This window comes from Nerophis ophidion, linkage group LG01 (genome assembly GCF_033978795.1).
Source record: "Nerophis ophidion isolate RoL-2023_Sa linkage group LG01, RoL_Noph_v1.0, whole genome shotgun sequence".
Classification (NCBI taxonomy): Eukaryota; Metazoa; Chordata; class Actinopteri; order Syngnathiformes; family Syngnathidae; genus Nerophis; species Nerophis ophidion.
Window position 1 is genome coordinate 88,850,585 of NC_084611.1, and position 20,782 is coordinate 88,871,366.

At 41.3% G+C, this 20,782-nt stretch overlaps 1 protein-coding gene across 2 annotated transcripts in view; it reads left to right on the forward strand.

The window, feature by feature from the left end:
* The window catches only part of LOC133561541 (CREB3 regulatory factor-like), a 55,302-nt gene continuing 34,520 nt past the window's right edge, over positions 1–20,782 (forward strand). Inside the window, exon 1 of one of the 2 annotated variants that reach the window (XM_061914889.1) lies at positions 1–750. The gene's annotated coding sequence lies outside the window, so the exon portion shown is untranslated. Of the gene's footprint in view, positions 751–17,377; positions 17,794–20,782 lie in introns of those variants that run through there. The other variant, XM_061914898.1, reaches the window with a different exon arrangement.

Consider the following 20,782-nt stretch of genomic DNA (forward strand, 5'->3'; position numbering starts at 1 on the left):
TCGCAATAAGAGAACGAACGCCAGCCGCGGGGAGTATGTGAGATGTGATCCAGGTCGACATCTGATTTTAGGCTTTTACAAACTGCTTGTAACGACTACTGTAGAATTCCAACAAAGCAGAAAGGACGAAGGAGTACGCTCCCTTTCGGTAGGGCGACTTTTATTGTGAAACTCCAAAAAGGAAGTGTGTACTTTCTTCTCCCGCCTATTGAAATATTTTAATGGTGACATCTAAGCGGCTTCTCCAAGTGTTTACGGTACACTTCCCCCCCGCCATGACGCATTGAAGACCCAGCACAAACATGTCCTCGTCCCCGTCCTTGTTGCCGTGTCATGTCCTCCATTAAGCGGACGGTACCATGTCGCCCCTGCCGCGGGGGGGGAGTGAAGTGATGTGATGGTTGCGCGCGCATCTACTCCGGCCCCGCCCCTTGTCGCCCTCGGCGGGGCAGTGCACCAATGGCGGGCCGGGAGAGGACGACGAAGGAGAGAAGAAGGAAGAGGAGGTGTCCGCTTGTCCCACAGCAGTCTTCTCCGACCCGTCTGTCCGCCATAGAGCGAGGCTAGCCAGGCTTCACCACCACTTACCCGGCTTGGCAGCTTCCACGGAGGTCGGACTCCTCCCCCGCCTGACGGTGCATGGTGCGGACCGACAGCACTAGGAGAAGGCCGAGGCCGACATTTTTGTTTTTAACTAACCCGGGGACTGGAGACTTGACGCCGGGAGGGGACACCCGTGGACACGGAGAGGTAAAAGCCCTTCTTGCCCTCTGTTTGTAAACATTCACTTTTGGCGTAATATGTGCGCGTAAACTTGGACTTTTGGCGTCGAGTTGACGTAACGTGTGGGTAAATATTCACTTTTGGCGTAACATGTGCGCGTAAACATTCACTTTTGGCGTAACATTTGCGCGTAAACATTCACTTTTGGCGTCGAATTCATGGAACGTGCGTGTAAACATTCACTTTTGACGTAACATACGTGTAATCATTCACTTTTGGCGTAGCATACGCGTAAACATTCACTTTTAGCGTAACAAGTGCGCGTAAACATTCACTTTTGGCGTAACATTTGTGTAAACATTCACTTTTGGCGTAATAGGTGCGCGTAAACGTTCACTTTTTGCGTCAATTTAACGTAACATATGCGGGTAAACATTCACTTTTGGTGTAACGTGCACGTATACATAGACAGTTTGCGTCAAATTCACATAGTGTGTGTAAACATGGCCATTTTGCGTTGAATTCACCTAACACGTGCGTGTAAACATTCACTTTTGGCATAACATGTGCGCGTAAACTTGGACTTTTGGCGTCAAATTCACGTAAGGTGGGGGTAAACATTCACTTTTGGCATAATATTTGCGCATAGACTTTCACTTTTGGCATAACGTGCACGTAAGCGTGGACTTTTTGCGTCAAATTCAAGTAACGTGCGCGTAAACATTCACTTTTGGACCAACATGCGCATAAACATTTACTTTTGGCATAACGTGCGCGTAAACTTGGACTTTTGGCATCAAACTCACGTAACCTGTGGGTAAACATTCACTTTTGGCCTAATATTTGCGCATAAACATTCACTTTTGGCATAACGTGCACGTAAGCATGGACTTTTGCGTCAAATTCACGTAACGTGTGTGTAAACATTCACTTTTGGCGCAACATATGCGCACAAACACTCACTTTTGGCGTAACATTTGTGCGTAAATTTGGACTTTTAGCGTCGAATTCACGTAACATGTGGGTAAACATTCAATTTTGGCCTAATATTTGCGCATAAACATTCACTTTGCATAACGTGTGCACGTAAGCATGGACTTTTTGCGTCAAATTCACGTAACGTGCGTGTAAACATTCACTTTTGGCATAACATGCGCGTAATCATTCACTTTTGGCGTAATATTTGCGCATAAACATTCACTTTTTGCATAACGTCCACGTAAGCATGGATTTTTTGCGTCAAATTCACATAACGTGCGTGTAAATATTCACTTTTGGCGTAACAGGTGCGTGTAAACATTCAATTTTGGCGTCGAATTCATGGAACGTGCGTGTAAACATTCACTTTTGACGTAACATACACGTAAACATTCACTTTTAGCGTAACAAGTGCGCGTAAACATTCACTTTTGGCGTAACATACGTGTAAACATTCACTTTTGGCGTAATAGGTGCGCGTAAACGTTCACTTTTGGCGTCAATTTCACGTAATATATGCGGGTAAACATTCACTTTTGGCGTAACATGTGCGTGTAAACATGGACATTTTGCGTCGAATTCACATAACGTGCGTGTAATCATTCATATTTGGCGTAACGTGCGCGTAAACATTCTCTTGACTTAAACATGGACTTTTTGCATCGAATTCATGTAACATGTGCGTGTAGACATTCACTTTTGGCGTAAAATGTGCGTATAAAAATTCACTTTTGGCGTAATTGTTGCGCATAAACATTCACTTTTGGCGTAACATGTGCGCGTAAACTTGGACTTTTGGCATCAAACTCACATAACGTGTGGGTAAACATTCACTTTTGGCGTAATATTTGTGCATAAACATTCACTTTTGGCATAACATGTGCACGTAAGCATGGACTTTTGCGTCAAATTCACGTAAGGTGCACGTAATCATTCACTTTTGGCGCAACATATGCGCACAAACATCCACTTTTGGCGTAACATTTGCGCGTAAACATTCACTTTTGGCGTCAAATTCATGGAACGTGCGTGTAAACATTCACTTTTGACGTAACATACGCGTAAACATTCACTTTTAGCGTAACAAGTGCGCGTAAACATTCAGTTTTGGCATAACATACGTGTAAACATTCACTTTTGGCGTAATAGGTGCGCGTAAACGTTCACTTTTTGCGTCAATTTCACGTAACATATGCGGGTAAACATTCACTTTAGGTGTAGTAGGTGCGCGTAAACGTTCACTTTTTGCGTCAATTTCACGTAACATATGCGGGTAAACATTCACTTTTGGTGTAACATGTGCACGTATACATGGACAGTTTGCGTCGAATTCACATAACGTGCGTGTAATCATTTATTTTTGGCGTAACGTGCGCGTAAACATTCTCTTGACTTAAACATGGACTTTTTGCGTCGAATTCACGTAACTTGCGTGTAGACATTCACTTTTGGCGTAAAATGTGCGTATAAACATTCACTTTTGGCGTAATTGTTGCGCATAAACATTCACTTTTGGCGTAACATGTGCGTGTAAACTTGGACTTTTGGCATCAAACTCACGTAACCTGTGGGTAAACATTCACTTTTGGCCTAATATTTGCGCATAAACATTCACTTTTGGCATAATGTGCACATAAGCATGGACTTTTGCGTCAAATTCAAGTAAGGTGTGTGTAAACATTCACTTTTGGCATAACGTGCGCGTAAACATCCACTTTTGGCGTAACATTTGCGCGTAAACATTCACTTTTGGCGTCGAATTCATGGAACGTGCGTGTAAACATTCACTTTTGACGTAACATACGCGTAAACATTCACTTTTAGCGTAACAAGTGCGCGTAAACATTCAGTTTTGGCGTAACATACGTGTAAACATTCACTTTTGGCGTAATAGGTGCGCGTAAACGTTCACTTTTTGCGTCAATTTCACGTAACATATGCGGGTAAACATTCACTTTTGGTGTAATAGGTGCGCGTAAACGTTCACTTTTTGCGTCAATTTCACGTAACATATGCGGGTAAACATTCACTTTTGGTGTAACATGTGCACGTATACATGGACAGTTTGCGTCGAATTCACATAACGTGCGTGTAATCATTCATTTTTGGCGTAACGTGCGCGTAAACATTCTCTTGACTTAAACATGGACTTTTTGCGTCGAATTCACGTAACTTGCGTGTAGACATTCACTTTTGGCGTAAAATGTGCGTATAAACATTCACTTTTGGCGTAATTGTTGCGCATAAACATTCACTTTTGGCGTAACGTGTGCGTGTAAACTTGGACTTTTGGCATCAAACTCACGTAACCTGTGGGTAAACATTCACTTTTGGCCTAATATTTGCGCATAAACATTCACTTTTGGCATAATGTGCACGTAAGCATGGACTTTTGCGTCAAATTCAAGTAAGGTGTGTGTAAACATTCACTTTTGGCATAACGTGCGCGTAAACATTCACTTTTGGTGTAACATGTGCACGTATACATGGACAGTTTGCGTCGAATTCACATAACGTGCGTGTAATCATTCATTTTTGGCGTAACGTGCGCGTAAACATTCTCTTGACTTAAACATGGACTCTTTGCGTCGAATTCACGTAACTTGCGTGTAGACATTCACTTTTGGCGTAAAATGTGCGTATAAACATTCACTTTTGGCGTAATTGTTGCGCATAAACATTCACTTTTGGCGTAACATGTGCACGTAAACTTGGACTTTTGGCATCAAACTCACATAACGTGTGGGTAAACATTCACTTTTGGCCTAATATTTGCGCATAAACATTCACTTTTGGCATAACATGTGCACGTAAGCGTGGACTTTTTGCGTCAAATTCACGTAACGTGTGTGTAAACATTCACTTTTGGCATATCGTGCGCGTAAACATTCACTTTTGGCGCAACGTGCGCATAAACATTCACTTTTGGCGTAACGTGTGCATAAATTTGGACTTTTGGCGTCGAATTCACGTAACGTGTGGGAAAATATTCACTTTTGGCGTAATATTCGCGCATAAACATTCACTTTTGGCATAACGTGTGCACGTAAGCATGGACATTTTGTGCAAATTCACACAACGTGCGTGTAAACATTCACTTTTGGCGTAACGTGCGCGTAAACATTCACTTTTTGCCTCGATTTCACATAACGTGCATGTCTACATTCACTTTTGGCATAAACATGGACTTTTTGCGTCAAACTCACGTAATGTTCATGTAAATATTCACTTTTGGCGTAACATGCGCGTAAACACTCACTTGTGGTGTAACGTGCACGTAAACATGGACATTCTGCGTCAAATTCACATAACGTGCGTGTAAACATTCACTTTTGGTTTAACGTGTGCTTAAACATGGACTTTTGAGTCGATTTCGCGTAACATTTGCGTGTATACATTCACCTTTTACGTAAACATGGACTTTTTGCGTCAAATTCACGTAACATGTACATGTAAACATTCACTTTTGGCGTAATGTGCGCGTAAACAGTCATTTTTTTGCGTCAATTTCACATGACTTGTGCGTGCATACATTCCCTTTTGGTGTGAACATGGACTTTTTGCGTCAAATTCACGTAACGTGCATATAATTATTCACTTTTGGTCGTAACATGTGCACATAAACATGGACACTTGGCCTCAAATTCACGTAACGTGCATGTTAACATTAACTTGGCGTAACATGCGCGTAAACATTCACTTTTTGCCTGTATTTCACGTAACGTGCGTGTAAGCATTCACTTTTGGCGTAACGTGTGGGCGTAAATATGGACTTTTTGCGTCTTATTCACGTAACATGCACAAAAAGCGTAAAAAGCACAACCAACTTTACGCATGTACAATTTTTTAAGTCAGTGTTTTTCAACTGTATTTCATGTTAAAATACAGTCTGGTTGTGCCATGGGAGATTATGTAGTTACACCAATTTGGGTTAAAATATTTATTGCAAATCAATAATTATAATCTTCAAATGATGTGACGTTGCTTAGAGTCTGTGCTGTGTGAAACTCGCCAGAGTAACCACGTAATACTCTATGTCCGTAGGTGGCAGCATGTAGTTAATTGCTTTTAGTTAATTGCTTTGTAAAAGTCGGAATGTGTCGGGTGAGACGAGGATGGTTTGTTGTGATCCCAATATACAGACCACAGTGGGAGGCAGTGTGCAGGTAAAAATGTATGTAATGCTTAAACCAAAAATGAACGAAAGGAAAAGGCAATGGCGATGCAAAACGAAAGTAAAACTAAACTGGCTACAAAGTCAACAGAATGCTGGATGACAGCAAAAACTTACGGCGTCCACAAAGTACATCCGTACATGACCGGACAAACAACAATGTCCACACAAAGAAGGATAGCAACAACGTAAATAGCATTGCTTGCTAACACGAAGCAGGTTCGCGGAATAGCTCTCAAAGGAAGACATGAAACTGCTACAGAAAAACACCAACACAACAGGAAAGGCCACTAAAATAACAGTGCAAGACAAGAACTAAAGCACTACCTCCAAGGGAATAATCAGTAGAAAATGGATGAATGGATAGACCTGGTAGTGTTTCATTTTTTTACGTTTTCTGCTGGTGGTGGGCCTCCGGATACTGTGTAATACTCTTCCATATCAGTAGGTGGCAGCAGGCAGTTAATTTCTTTGTAGATTTCGGACACGACGACGATAGTTTGTCGCGATCCCAATATGCAGACGACAGCGGGAGGCAGTGTGCAGGTAAAAAGGTATCTCGGTTGGTAGAGTGGCCATGCCAGCAACTTGAGGGTTGCAGGTTCGATTCCCGCTTCCGCCATCCTAGTCACTGCCGTTGTGTCCTTGGGCAAGACACTTTACCCACCTGCTCCCAGTGCCACCCACACTGGTTCAAATGTAACTTAGATATTGGGTTTCACTATGTAAAGCGCTTTGAGTCACTAGAGAAAAGCGCTATATAAATATAATTCACTTCACTTCACAATGCTTAAACCAAAAATAAACAAAATGTGACTACGGCCAAGAAAAGGCATTGAGGCTTTGGGAAGGCTTTGCAAAACAAAACTAAAACTGAACTGGTTGCAAAGTAAACAAAAACAGAATGCTGGAGGACAGCAAAGACTTGAGCGTGTGGAGCAGAGACATTGAACTTAACATGATAATCAAAGAAGTATAGCGTCCGCACAACTAAAATAGTCTTGATTGCGAAAACAAAGCAGGTGTTGGGAATAGCGCTTAAGGGAACACATGAAGCTGCTGCAGGAAAATACCAACAAAACAGGAAAAAGCCACTGAAATAGGAGCACAAGACCAGGACTAAAACACTACACACAGGAAAACGGCAAAAAACTCAAATTAAGTCACGGCTTGATGTGACAGTACACCTACTTTGATACAAGAGCTATTGTGATGCATGCTTGGTTATGGTTTGAATTCATACCCAACAGTTGCCCCTAGGGCTGGGCGATACAGCCTTTTTTTAATATCTCGATATTTTTAGGCCATGTCACGATACACAATATATATCTCCATATTTTGCCTTAGCCTTGAATGAACACTTGGTGCATATAATCCCAGCAGTATGATGATTCTATGTGTCTACATTAAAACATTTGTCTTCATACTGCATTAATATATGCTCCATTTTAAACTTTCATGCAGAGAAGGAAATCACAACTAAGTCAATTTAGCACAAGTGTGTTTATTAAACAGTTATTAAGCAGTGGCACAAACATTCATGTCATTTCGAAACTGAAAGTGCAAGATTGTCAGAGACCTTTTGAAACAAGCTATGAGTGTACTTTTGTGCATGATGTCACTAAGACGACACTAAATTAAAGTGGTTTTTATTGTACAGAACGCCACTACAATCGTTTAAAACAAATAAAGTGCACTTTTGTGCATGATGTCACTCTAGATATTTTAATATAACTGGCAAATAAAAATGAGCTGCATAATAGGAAATCAAATAGTGTATGTCCTTCACTATGTGGTAGGTTCCTGCGGATTTTATTTCCTTCTGTTGTTGACTATTTTTTTTCATACGGTGTTGATGTGGAAATGGTTGCCTCGGCATTTGGAGATGTTGACATGCGGAGTTTCAAGCACTCTTTATTCTCCAGCGGGTGACTTTTCAAATTATGCTATTTTTTGAAACAACGCTTTTGCCGCATACTTCACATATTACGGTTATCTGTTCAACATCCTCCCGCTTGAAGCCAAACTACCGCCAGACCCCCTGCTGTTTTTCTTGGGAATTATTTATTCCTTCATTTGTTACCAGATTCGCACCTTCTTTCTGTTGTATTAACACTCACACCACAGCTAAATTTACCCATGCCGCTACTTCTCTGCTCCGCGAGGGCGTACACGTATGTGACGTATGTAAGAAGGTGCGCTTGTTTTAATGTCTGTGAGAAAGAGGAGACAAGAAGGAGTGTGAAACGCCTGTAGTGTAAAGCCAGCAGCTAAAAGTGTGAGAACTTATACTGGAATATCACGATAAAACCGTATTTCCTTGAATTGCCACCGGGGCGTTAATTATTTAAAAACCTCTTCTCACTCCGGCGTTTACCAAAGGCATGCGGTAAATTTAGGCCTGCGCTTGTAAATTTGAGTGTGATGTAAGGATACATCATGAAAAGTACATTTATTAAAAAAAACATTATTATGGTCTTATATTTACTTATAAATGAGGTCAATGCGCAGCTCCTTCTGATCAAAAGCATCGATAACTTGTTTATAAAAGTCTTCCTTTTATAAGTCTTTCTGTCTTGATGGAGATCTTTCTTTATTACCTCCTGCTTCGATTGAAAGTCCAAATTAGAAAACTGTTTTATTTTAGATATGTAATCCTCCATGTTAAAAGTGCAAGCGAGAGGAAAAAATAAACGATCGCTGCTCACTCTTGCTGCTTGTTGTCACTTCTTCTGCAGCCGAGTAGTCGCAAGAAGGATCACTAGCGCCCTCTACCACCAGGAGGCGGGAGTCATTTAATGACTCACATTTGACACACGCAGCTACGGTATAATAATAAAACATAGCTGCTTGCTGTTCTTTTTAGCATATTCAATAGTTTGGACCTTAAATCCTACTGAATAGCTCTTAATCTTCTTCCCTTTATGCGATTTTAAATGATTGAAATCAGCCTCCTCCATTTTGAAAATGATGACAGGTGAAGTGTCACTCGTGACGTGACGAGTTTGACCCGGTGGAAATTCTAGGCATATGCTAATTATTTTGCGAAACGAGTTTGACCCGGCGGAAATTCGAGACATGCGCTAATAAAAATAATATTTTGCGAAACAAGTTTGACCCGGCGTTAATCCTGAGCCGGGGGTAATGCTAAGCATGCGCTAATTATTTTGTGAAACAAGTTTGACTCAACAGTAATTCTAGGCAGGTGCATACTATATACCCGGCGGCAATTCAAGGAAATACGGTAGTAATTTTCTGTATCGCACGGAGACAAACCCGCCGTATATCGAGTATATCGATATATCTCGCCCACTTCTATTTTGAATTCATATCCAACAATTGCCACAACGAGTTTATACTGTAAATATCGTCTGCTGAGTTTCATTTTTTTATATTTTCTGCTGGTGGTTTGCCTCTGCATTTTTTCAATGAAAAAAATGTGTGTCTTGGCTCCGAAAAGGTTTAAAAGTGTTACTCAATTTCAAAGGAGAAAAAAAGTGTTGCTTATTTGCAGTTTTGTTGCATATAGTTTCTGTTTCGGCCGTAATGTTGACTTTTTCCCGGGAGTTCTTCAAGCTCAAAGTGAGGCTGGTTCTCAATCCGGGTGACCCACCTGCAGGCCCACTTTTCCTGATTAATGCTATTGCAGGCAATCACTGCTTTTTGAAACGCCGGAGTAAAAAAGGGTTGTTGTGCGGCTGGTAGAATGGGGGCGCTGCTATTAACAATTCATGTTGGACATCCGGTGGCACTGCCAGCTGCGGGGTCCATTTTATTGTTGTCTGCTGCCAGGGCTGCACCTCGCTCCTCGGTAAGACTTTGCTGTGTTTGTGTAGCGGCGTGCGTGCGGGGGGGGGGTTTTTGTGCAAAGTGGGTGTGTGAGCGCGTCCCTTCGTCTCCGGTTCTGCCCACCATGCTGGACGTACAGCCCGGCTGCCAGCATGTCAGGCTGGGTTTACTCTTTTCCTTCGGTCCGCTGCTTGTGGCCCCCAGCCGTCGTGCCCCATGTGCAGCCATGCAACTGCCGCTAGATTCCTACTTCCTCCGAAGGCGCTTCGGTCGGGGTCGGAAATGGACCGAGAGCGGGGCAGTGGAACCATAAGTACCGCAGCTCCAAGGACACAGAAGGGTAATTATGATGTGCCCCAGTTTTTCGCCTAACTCAACCCAAAATGTAGACTTCCGGGACCTAAATGTGTCACGTTGTCCTCCAGACAGACCGGCCCCTCCTCCTTTTCTCTGCCATCTCCTGCACGCTCCTTTCGGCCACATGGCGACCGACATCAGCCTCTACTTCCTCTGCTCTCATTTATTACACTTCTCTACAAGCTGTCCCTTTTCATACCAGAGAGCTTTTTTAAGATCCCCCTGCTGATAAAATGTTTGTCTGGTCACATGACCCTGGACGACTTGCTTAAATAACACACTAATCCATATGTTACAGTGTGAAAACTAAAGTGTTTTGTGTCGTTCGATACAGATAATCATTGATGTTTTGATGACCCGTGGAAAATAAGGACCAGACATGTAAACATTCTTATTTCAAACGCAACCTTCCTCTGTTGATAATCCCTCCTCCTGCTATCAAGGCAGAAAGGGAATGTCAACATAAGCATGGAAAACAGTCAATGTAAACAACACAGTAAAATGCGTCATAAAGTGTAAGAAAACAATGTGAAAATGTAAGCACGGAGAAGCAAGAGAAGAACTATTTTCTGCAGGTTTAGTGGCATGAAGTTGCAGCTGTGCTCTAAAGGGTTAGCGCCGGTCTTGGCGGAGACAAATGTCTTGCATCGTTTACAGACCACATTGGGAAAAAAATGTGTCTTTTCCTCTTTTATCCACAATTTCTTCCTTTTTACTTTCTCTTCTCACTCCATGCAAAGAATCAACCGCCCGGATAGCAGCTTGATAGTTGGTACTGTCACCTGATTTGCTGTTGGTGCGTCACCCCCGCTGATCAGTTAGTTACAAGAGAGCGAGTGCATTTGTTCATGCAACCAACCTTGCTTTGTAACTTCCTGTTTCTTCTGAGAATTTATATATATGTATATATAAATGGAATGTTTTTTAAACACATTTTTTATTGCCATTTATTACGTGTCTTTCGCACAGCTTTGCTTCTTTCGCTTGAAGCGGGGCTTTCGATGTCATCTGCTACGAACATCCTTGTTTGGTTGTCGTGGAGAAGTTACAGATCCACAAGATCACCAGAAGACTGGATGTTAATTTCCACAGGGCTCGAAAGGCCATGTGGTTTTGCGATGCATTTTGGGGGCTGGGCAGACCTACTTTGTTGGATAAAGGCTTTGTTTACAAGGGCGAAAGCGAGCGACAAACTGGGCTAAAATGGATCTAACCGGGACAAACTGTATTTTGATTGATTGATTGATACTTTTATTAGTAGATTTCACAGTTCAGTACATATTCCGTACAATTGACCACTAAATGGTAACACCCGAATAAGTTTTTCAACTTGTTTAAGTCGGGGTCCACGTTAATCAATTCATGGTATTCATGTATCTATTCCAAAGGCTCGCTACCTGGAAAAAGGACAATAAAATTGTGGTATTGACTTATATGAGCTATGAGCACGTACGATGAATGAGAGATTCGTATTAAATATAAATTTCGCCAAACTTACCTATATTTTGAAAACAGAGTCAGGTTTAGTAGCGGCGAAAGTAGCATTACCGCTAATGTGTAGCATCATTTGAAAAGTCACCTGCTAGAGAATGAAGAGTGCTTGAAACTCCGCATGTCAACATCTCGGCCGGTGCCACACCAACAAAATGCCGAGGCAACCATTTCCACATCAACAGCGTATGAAAAAAAAAGTCAACAACAGAAGGAGATAACGTCCGCAGGAACCTACCACATAGCGAAGGATATACACTATTTGATTTCCTATTATCAGCTCATTTTTATTTGACACTTATTGAAATATCTCGTGTGACATCATGCACAAAAGTGCACTTTTTTTGTTTTTAACTACGGTGGTGGCGTTCTGCACAAAAAGTACACTTTAATTTAGTGTTGTTTTGGTATGTCATCTTGGTGACATCTTGCACAAAAGTGCACTCACAACTTGTTTCAAAATGTCTGCCAATCTTGCACTTTCTCTTTTGAAATGACATGAATGTTTGTGCCACTGCTTAATAACTCTTTAATAAATACACTTTTGGTCAATTGACTTAGTTGTGGTTTCCCTCTCTGCATGAAAGTTTAAAATGAGCATATATTAATGCAGTATGAAGAAGAATGTTTTAATGTAGACACATAGAATCATCATACTGCTGTGATTATATGCATCAAATGTTCATTCAAGGCTAAAGGCAAAATATGGAGATATATATCGTGTATCGTGACATGGCTTAAAAAATCGAAATATTTGAAAAAAGGCCATATTGCCCAGCCCTAATGTACATACTGTATGCGTGTACTGTATACTGTATGTACTGTATGTGTGTATTATTGTACTGTATGCGTCTACTGTATGTACTGTTATGTGTCTATTCATGTACTGTATGTATGTATTCATGTACTGTATGCATGTACTGTATGTGTGTATTCATGTACTGTATGCATATACTGTATGTACTGTATGCATGTACAGTGTACATGTATTCATGTACTGTATGTGTGTACTTTATGTAGTGTATGCATGTACTGTATACATATACTGTATGTACTGTATGTAATGTATGCATGTACAGTATGTGTGTATGTATGTACTGTATACGTATACTGTATGTATTGCATGCATGTATTCATGTACTGTATATGTGTATTCATGTACTGTATGCGTATACTGTATGTACTGCATGTGTGTACTCTTATGCGTTAACTGCATGTACTGTATGCCTGTATTAAAGTACTGCATGTACTGTATACATATACTGTATGTATTGCATGCGTATATTCATGTACTGTATGCATGTACTGTATACGTATAGTGTATATACTGTGTGCGTGTATTCATGTACTGTATGCGTATACTGTATGTACTGTATGTGTGTACTCTATGCATGTACTGTATACGTATAGTGTATATACTGTGTGCGTGTATTCATGTACTGTATGCGTATACTGTATGTACTGTATGTGTGTACTCTATGCATGTACTGTATGCGTGTATTAATGTACTGTATACATATACTGTATATACTGTATGCATGTGTGTGTGTACTGTATGTGTGTAGTCTATGTATTACACCGCTGATTTCCAGGGAGTTTAGAGAGCAAATATGTTTGCTGAGCGCGTGCGTGCCGTTACATAAACATAACATTTGTTTTATGTTTATTTTCTTGGTAGACAGTTGTGGTTTGGGGGACAAAGCACTGGTTATTGCCATTGCCGCTTTTAGTCTTTCAAATAGTTGATTATTTCCGAGACCTTTGGACCTCAGCTCCATGGCGAAACTTTCACGCAACAAAGGATTACTTCCTGCCATATCGGCGCTCCTGGCAGAAGGTATTGAACGTCAGATGAAGCTACTTTTGTGTTGTTGATCTTACTGTAATCGTTGGAAACCGTCCTTTTAATCGTTACCTGGAGGAGGAAAAAAATGTATTGTATTTTTTCGTTACACTCTGCTTGCATCGGGGTGTTGCAATGATGCGCCATTTTGTTCCCTTCTTCACTGTTAGCCTGACTTCCTGTATTAATTGACTTTATCTTATTTAACTGATCCTGACTGGTGAGAGCAGCGGCCTTGTACAGCCCTACACCAAAGCCACTTTTTAGCTTCAATTGTGAATGACTTTTTAAGTTTGTTGTGGTCGTTCCACTCCTTTATCGCTTTATATGAAAAAGCTGATTGTGCAAAAGATGTTTTACATCATTTAAAACAATCTTTCTCTCCATCAGTTTGGGGGGTCCTTGGCCTGCAACCTGTAGAAGACCCCTGGGTTGAAGGATCAAAGCTGGAAATCCGGAAGTTTTTGATAATGTTTGCGGTGCGCGACATCATAACAATCCATCAAGCTAAGATAAACTTCCCATCGTCATCTTTTCCCCAGTCTAAAGCTGGCCTTCGTCCTAGTTTCTCCCGCTGCTTTTTGACTGTGTTTTGGTCCTACATCCAGAGTTGTAGTCTGGTCTGTGCCCATAGACATCTTATAAGTAGACGCAGCATCGAGCGCTACGAGACGCGAGGCCGCCATCTTGGAGTGGTGATCCGCTCCACTCAGTGCAATTCATTTGGCAGGAGCAATGAACTGTCTGCTCATTTAATTCATTTTACCTCGCTGAAAACCAGTAATTTTCCCGTATTTTTTTTGTCATACGTGTAGCTATGATGAAGAACATACGTTTTGGGGTGTTTTATTATTCATAGTTTGCTTAACAGTAATAGAATGTTCTAATATGCTATCAGTGACCAGATGTCCGGGATCAAAACTGGGAATATAATCCCAGAGAATGGGGAAAAAACGGTCAGCTAGTAAAGTTGAAGAAACAATATGATTAGTTCACATATATCCTACATAAACAAAGTATGAATACATTAGATATTTATATATATCTTATAGACTGTATCTCTGTTGTTGCAGCAGCAGAGAGTTTATTCTGTCTTGACATTTCGTATACATATTTTGTATTACATTCTTCCCTTAAATGATCATGTTTATAGTGATTGTTTTATATAAAAATGAGCTGCATAGTAGGAAATCAAATAGTGTATGTCCTTTGCTATGTGGTAGGTTCCTGCGGACATCTCCTTCTGTTGTTGACAATTTTTTTCATACGGTGTTGATGTGGAAATGGTTGCCTCGGCATTTTGTTGGTGTGGCACCGCACGGAGATGTTGACATGCGGAGTTTCGAGCACTCTTCATTCTCCAGCGGATTACTTTTCAAATGATGCTACTTTTTGAAGCAACGCTTTTGCTGCATACTTCACATATTACGGTTATCTGTTCAACATCTTCCCGTTTGAAGCTAAACTACCGCCAGACGCTGGACCCCCTGCTGTTTTACTTGGGAATTATTTATTCCATACATACACGTATGTGACGTATTTAAGAAGGTGCGCCTGTTTTAATGTCTGTGAGAAAGAGAGACAAGAAGGAGTGAGAAACCCCTGTAGTGTAAAGCCAGCAACTAAAAGTGTGAGAACTTACACTGGAATATCACGATATACCGTATTTCCTTGAATTGCCGCCGGGACGCAAATTATTTTAAAACCTCTTCTCACTCCGGCGTTTACCAAAGACGTGGTAAATTTAGGCCTGCGCTTATGAATTTGAGTGTGATGTAAGGATACCATCATGAAAAGCACATTTATTTAAAAAAAAATGTTATTATGATCTTATTTTTACTTATAAATGAAGTTAATGCGCAGCTCCTTCTGATCAAAAGCATCGATAACTTGTTTATAAAAGTCTTCCTTTTATAAGTCTCTCTGTCTCGATGGAGATCTTTCTTTATTACCTCCTGCTTCGATTGAAAGTCCAAATTAGAAAACTGTTTTATTTTAGATATGTAATCCTCCATATTAAAAGTGCAAGCGAGAGGAAAAAATACACGATCGCTGCTCAGTCTTGCTGCTTGTTGTCACTTCTTCTGCAGCCGAGTAGTCCCAGGAAGGATCACTAGCGCCTTCTACCACCAGGAGGCGGGAGTCAAAAATGACTCACATTTGACACACGCAGCTATGGTGTATTAATAAAACATAGCTGCTTACTGTTCTTTTTAGCATATTCAATAGTTTGGACCTTAATTCCTACTGAACAGCTCTTAATCTTTTGAAACTTTTGAAATGCTACATATTAGCAGTAATGCTACTTTTTGTAGCAACGGTTTTGCCCCACACTTGATCATGTTTATAGTGATTGTTTTATATGTATTTTTTAAATGTATGTTGCTTTGGATAAAAGCGTCTGCCAAATACTTAAACATAAAACCCAGACTAAATTTAGACTTGTATACCTACTGTCCATCTGATTGTCTAGTTAGCTAACATATATTAACCCCTCCCTACACAATGTGGACTGTGGTCTTAACTTTTACTCCTGTTGGCTTTAACATTTATTTCCACTTTATTTAAGTATGACATTTTTTAATTTAATTGACAAGCAGGGCAATACGGTAGAATAGAATTAACTTTATTGTCATTATATGTGCTTATAAGGAGATTAAAGACTCCAATTTAAGGTGCGGTAGCGGGAACAAATATGGGGTGAAATAAATGACACAAGAGGTAAAAAGGAAAAACTAACAATTGAAATAAACAGACTACTATCCAATAAAAATAATAAGCAATCCTGTACAATATACAAAACACTATAGAAGTATAAAATACAAAATACTGTACAATATACAGAGCAAGACAAGAGTACCGAATTAATAAATGACCACCAGTGTCGGACGTATTGCACTCGAAGTGTAGTATTGCACAGTAGTGTGTTAGGGCATGGTATTGTATAGGGGTGAATTATTATTATTTTAAGTTAGAGTTCAACATGGTGACAGCTTTGGGAAAGAATCTGTCTCTGAGCCTGTTTGTTCTGGCTCTGATGCACCTGTAGCGCCTGCCTGATGGTAGCAAGTCGAACAGGTGGAAGCCAGGGTGTGTGCTGTCCTTGGTAATGTGTTTTGCTCTTTTAAGGCAACGGGAGTTTAAATCCTTCAGGGAGGGCAGGGGACAGTCGATGATTTTTTGTGCAGACTTTATGACCCTCTGAATCGCCTGTTTGTCTGCTTCAGTGCAGCTGGCGTACCGCACTGTTATGCAGTACGTCAGCAGGCTCTCGACAGCCGAGCGATAGAAGGTCACCATCAGCTGCCTCTCCAGTCTGTTTTTCCTCAGCACCCTCAGGAAGTGGAGTCTCCGCTGGGCCTTCCGGATGACCGCAGTTGTATTTTGGGTCCAGGACAGGTCAGCAGATATGAGGGTGCCGAGGAACTTGAAGGAGCTGACTCTCTCCACCTCCTCGCCGTTTGATGTAGAGGGGGGCGGGGTCTGCAGTGTTTTTCCGGAAGAGGGGTTAGTGGATGTGCCTCACAATGCGAAGGTCCTGAGCCGTCCGTTCAATCCCGGGCTCGGGATCTTTCTGTTTGGAGTTTGCGTGGGTTCCCTCCGGGTACTTCGGCTTCCTCCCATCTCCAAAAACATGCACCTGGGAATAGGTTGATTGGCAACACTCAAAATTGTCCGTAGTGTGTGAATGTGAGTGTGAGTGTCTATCTGTGTTGGCCCTGCGACGAGGTGGAGACTTGTCCAGGGTGTACCTCGCCTTCCGCCAGAAATGCAGCTGAGCTAGGCACCAGCACGCTCCGCAATCCCGAAAGGGACAAAGCGGTAGGAAATGGATGGATAATTGACAAGCAATTCTATTAGCGGCTACGATTTCAGTACTATTGAAGATCTTTGCTCCTTGTCAACTCTGTGGTAATATTCTTTTCATAAAATACAACCAATAGTACGTTAATGTTAAACCTTACTTGTGAAACGTAATCCCCCACGATTCCTATTTTAAACAGTCCACTCGTTTGAGCAGGAAAACACTGAACACCATCTTTGTTTTTCTACCTGTCAACTGTCAGTTTAGGCTGCTCATCACCACTTCAAGATGGTGGCCCAATTTCTCGCGTCACAGCGGCCAATGCTGTGTCTACGTATAAGATGTCTGGGCTCTTTGCACTTTGACTTCCTGTTTGAATCCCACCTGCCCCTGGCCGCCGTTTGTTCGGCGTCGCTTCCTGCAAAGCGCCGTCTCTGTGTTTTCGCGTAGCTCGCTGGCGGCGTGTGTGTGTGCCAAATAGCGCTTTTCCACGAGGCGTGCCAAGGCTGTGTTTCACGGACGCCCGGGCCAACCTTCATTTCCTCATTCTTGTGCTCCTGGGCTCCAGCCACAGAAAATGTTGTTGTGCTTCCGTCACCGGAGCTGGGTCAGCGGGAGACGCGTCTTTGAGAGGTAGATTGTGTTTGTGTTGCTGCCTGTTACATCATGGCTGGATCTGTGACTTCCCTCCCGCCACCGCCTCTGCCTTTTGGACGTGGAGTTGCTCTCATTGGTCAAGCAAATAGCTTAGCTACAGTCGGCCATGACAGTAAAAGATAGTCTGCTGGTCGTCATGCCAGGGAACTGAGACCGAGCGTGGCCAAAGTTTGCATTTCACTGCGCCTCCGGAATTGTTCCATGACAAAAAAGTTCAAGTTAAAGTACCAATGGTTGTCACACACACACTAGGTGTGGCCAAATTATTCTCTGCATTTGACCCATCACCCTTTATCACCCCCTGGGAGGTGAGGGGAGCAGTGAGCAGCAGCGGTGGGCACGCCTGGTAATAATTTTTGGTGATTTAACCCCCAATTCCAACCCTTGATGCTGAGTGCCAAGCAGGGAGGTAATGGGTCCCTTTTTTATAGTCTTTGGTATGACTCGGTCGGGGTTTGAACTCCCAACCTCCCAATCTCAGGGCGGACACTCTAACCCAGGGGTCACCAACCTTTTTGAAACCAAGAACTACTTCTTGGGTAATGATTAATGCGAAGAGCTACCCGTTTTAGGGATGCACCGAAATGAAAATTTGTGGCCGAAGCCGAATAAAATTTAAACGCTTGGCCGAAGGCCGAATACCGAATAATGAATGCAGTTTTTCCCAAAAAATTTAATATTACATAAATAGCCTACAAAAAATATTTAGACATGTTTTTCAAATAAAGTAATTTTTTATTGAATATTGACATTTTTTTTTTAGTAGTCTTTGCTTTTCAAAAAAAAACACAGTTTTTCATTTATATTAGGCCTTCAAACAAAACATGCATTCAAAAAAAAAATAAAGTGCATTAAAGTGGATAAACCAACAACAAATGAATTATTGTCCTTTTGGCAAAAGTCTGCTTAGCCACAGTAGATATGCCATCCATCCATCCATCTTCTTCCGCTTATCCGAGGTCGGGTCGCGGGGGCAGCAGCCTAAGCAGGGAAGCCCAGGCTTCCCTCTCTCCAGCCACTTCGTCTAGCTCTTCCCGGGGGATCCCGAGGCGTTCCCAGGCCAGCCGGGAGACATAGTCTTCCCAACGTGTCCTGGGTCTTCTCCGTGGCCTCCTACCGGTTGGACGTGCCCTAAACACCTCCCTAGGGAGGCATTCGGGTGGCATCCTGGCCAGATGCCCGAACCACCTCATCTGGCTCCTCTCGATGTGGAGGAGCAGCGGCTTTACTTTGAGTTCCTCCCGGATGACAGAGCTTCTCACCCTATCTCTAAGGGAGAGACCCGCCACCCGGCGGAGGAAGCTCATTTCGGCCGCTTGTACCCGTGATCTTATCCTTTCGGTCATGACCCAAAGCTCATGACCATAGGTGAGGATGGGAACGTAGATCGACCGGTAAATTGAGAGCTTTGCCTTCCGGCTCAGCTCCTTATTCACCACAACGGATCGGTACAACGTCCGCATTACTGAAGACGCCGCACCGATCCGCCTGTCGATCTCAAGATCGGTGAGATCACGGAGTGCCATCTCCGGGTTGGGGAGGAGACCCTGCCCCAAGTGGAGGAGTTCAAGTACCTAGGAGTCTTGTTCACGAGTGGGGGAAGAGTGGATGGTGAGATCGACAGTAGATATGCTTATAATGTAAACAGAAGGCTGAAGTAAATCTCAATTAAGTGTGTGCTTGTAACCTCATACACTTATACAGGTAGCCTACACAACAGGCTAATAATGTAAACAGAGGCCCCACTAAATCTCAATAAGTGTGTGCTTGTAACCTCATACACTTATACAGGTACACAACATATCCCAACGTCACTGCACGTTGGTTGATTGCGTCACCGCGTCAAAAAATTGCGTCACACGCCACTATTCGGCCTTGTTTTTAACTCATTCCACCGAAGGCCGAATGTGGCTTTTTTTGCCATATTCGGCCGAATATATTCGGTTACCGATTAATCAGTGCATCCCTAACCAGTTTAATACACACTTAAATAAATTGCTAGAAATAGCCAATTTGCTCAATTTACCTTTAATAAATAAATCTATATATTTTAAAAAAAAATGGGTATTTCTGTCTGTCATTCCGTCGTACATTTTTTTCCTTTTACACAAGGTTTTTTGTAGAGAATAAATGATGAAAAAAACCACTTAGTTGAACGGTTTAAAAGAAGAGAAAACACGAAAACAATGAAAATGTAATTTTGAAACATAGTTTACCTTTAATTTCGACTCTTTGAAATTCAAAATTCGACCGGAAAAAATGAAGAGAAAAACTAGCTTATTCGGATCTTTTTGAAAAAATTAAAAAAAGAATTTATGGAACATCATTACTAATTTTTCCTGATTAAGATTAATTTTAGAATTTTGATGACATGTTTTAAATAGGTTAAAATCCAATCTGCACTTTGTTAGAATATATAAAATTGGACCAAGCTACATTTCTATCAAAGACAAATCATTATTTCTTCTAGATTTTCCAGAACAAAAATTTTAAAAGAAATTCAAAAGACTTTGAAATAAGATTTAAATTTGATTCTACAGATTTTGTAGATTTGCCAGAATATTTTCTGTGAATGTTAATCATATTAAGTTTGAAGAAAAATTTCACAAATATTCTTGGTCGAAAAAAACAGAAGCTAAAATGAAGAATTAAATTAAAATGTATGTTTTATTCTTTACAATAAAAAATATATATATATTTACTTCAACCTTGATTTAAATTGTCTGGAAGGAATTTAAAAGGTAGAAAGGTGTTTGAAAAATCCTTAAAATCATTTTTAAGGTTGTATTTTTTCTCCAAAATTGTCTTTCTGAAAGTTATAAGAAGCAAAGTAAAAAAAATGAATGAATCTATTTAAACAAGTGAAGACCAAGTCTTTAAAAAATGTTCTTGGATTTTCAAATTCTATTTGAGTTTTGTCTCTCTTAGAATTAAAAATGTCGAGCAAAGCGAGACCAACTTGCTA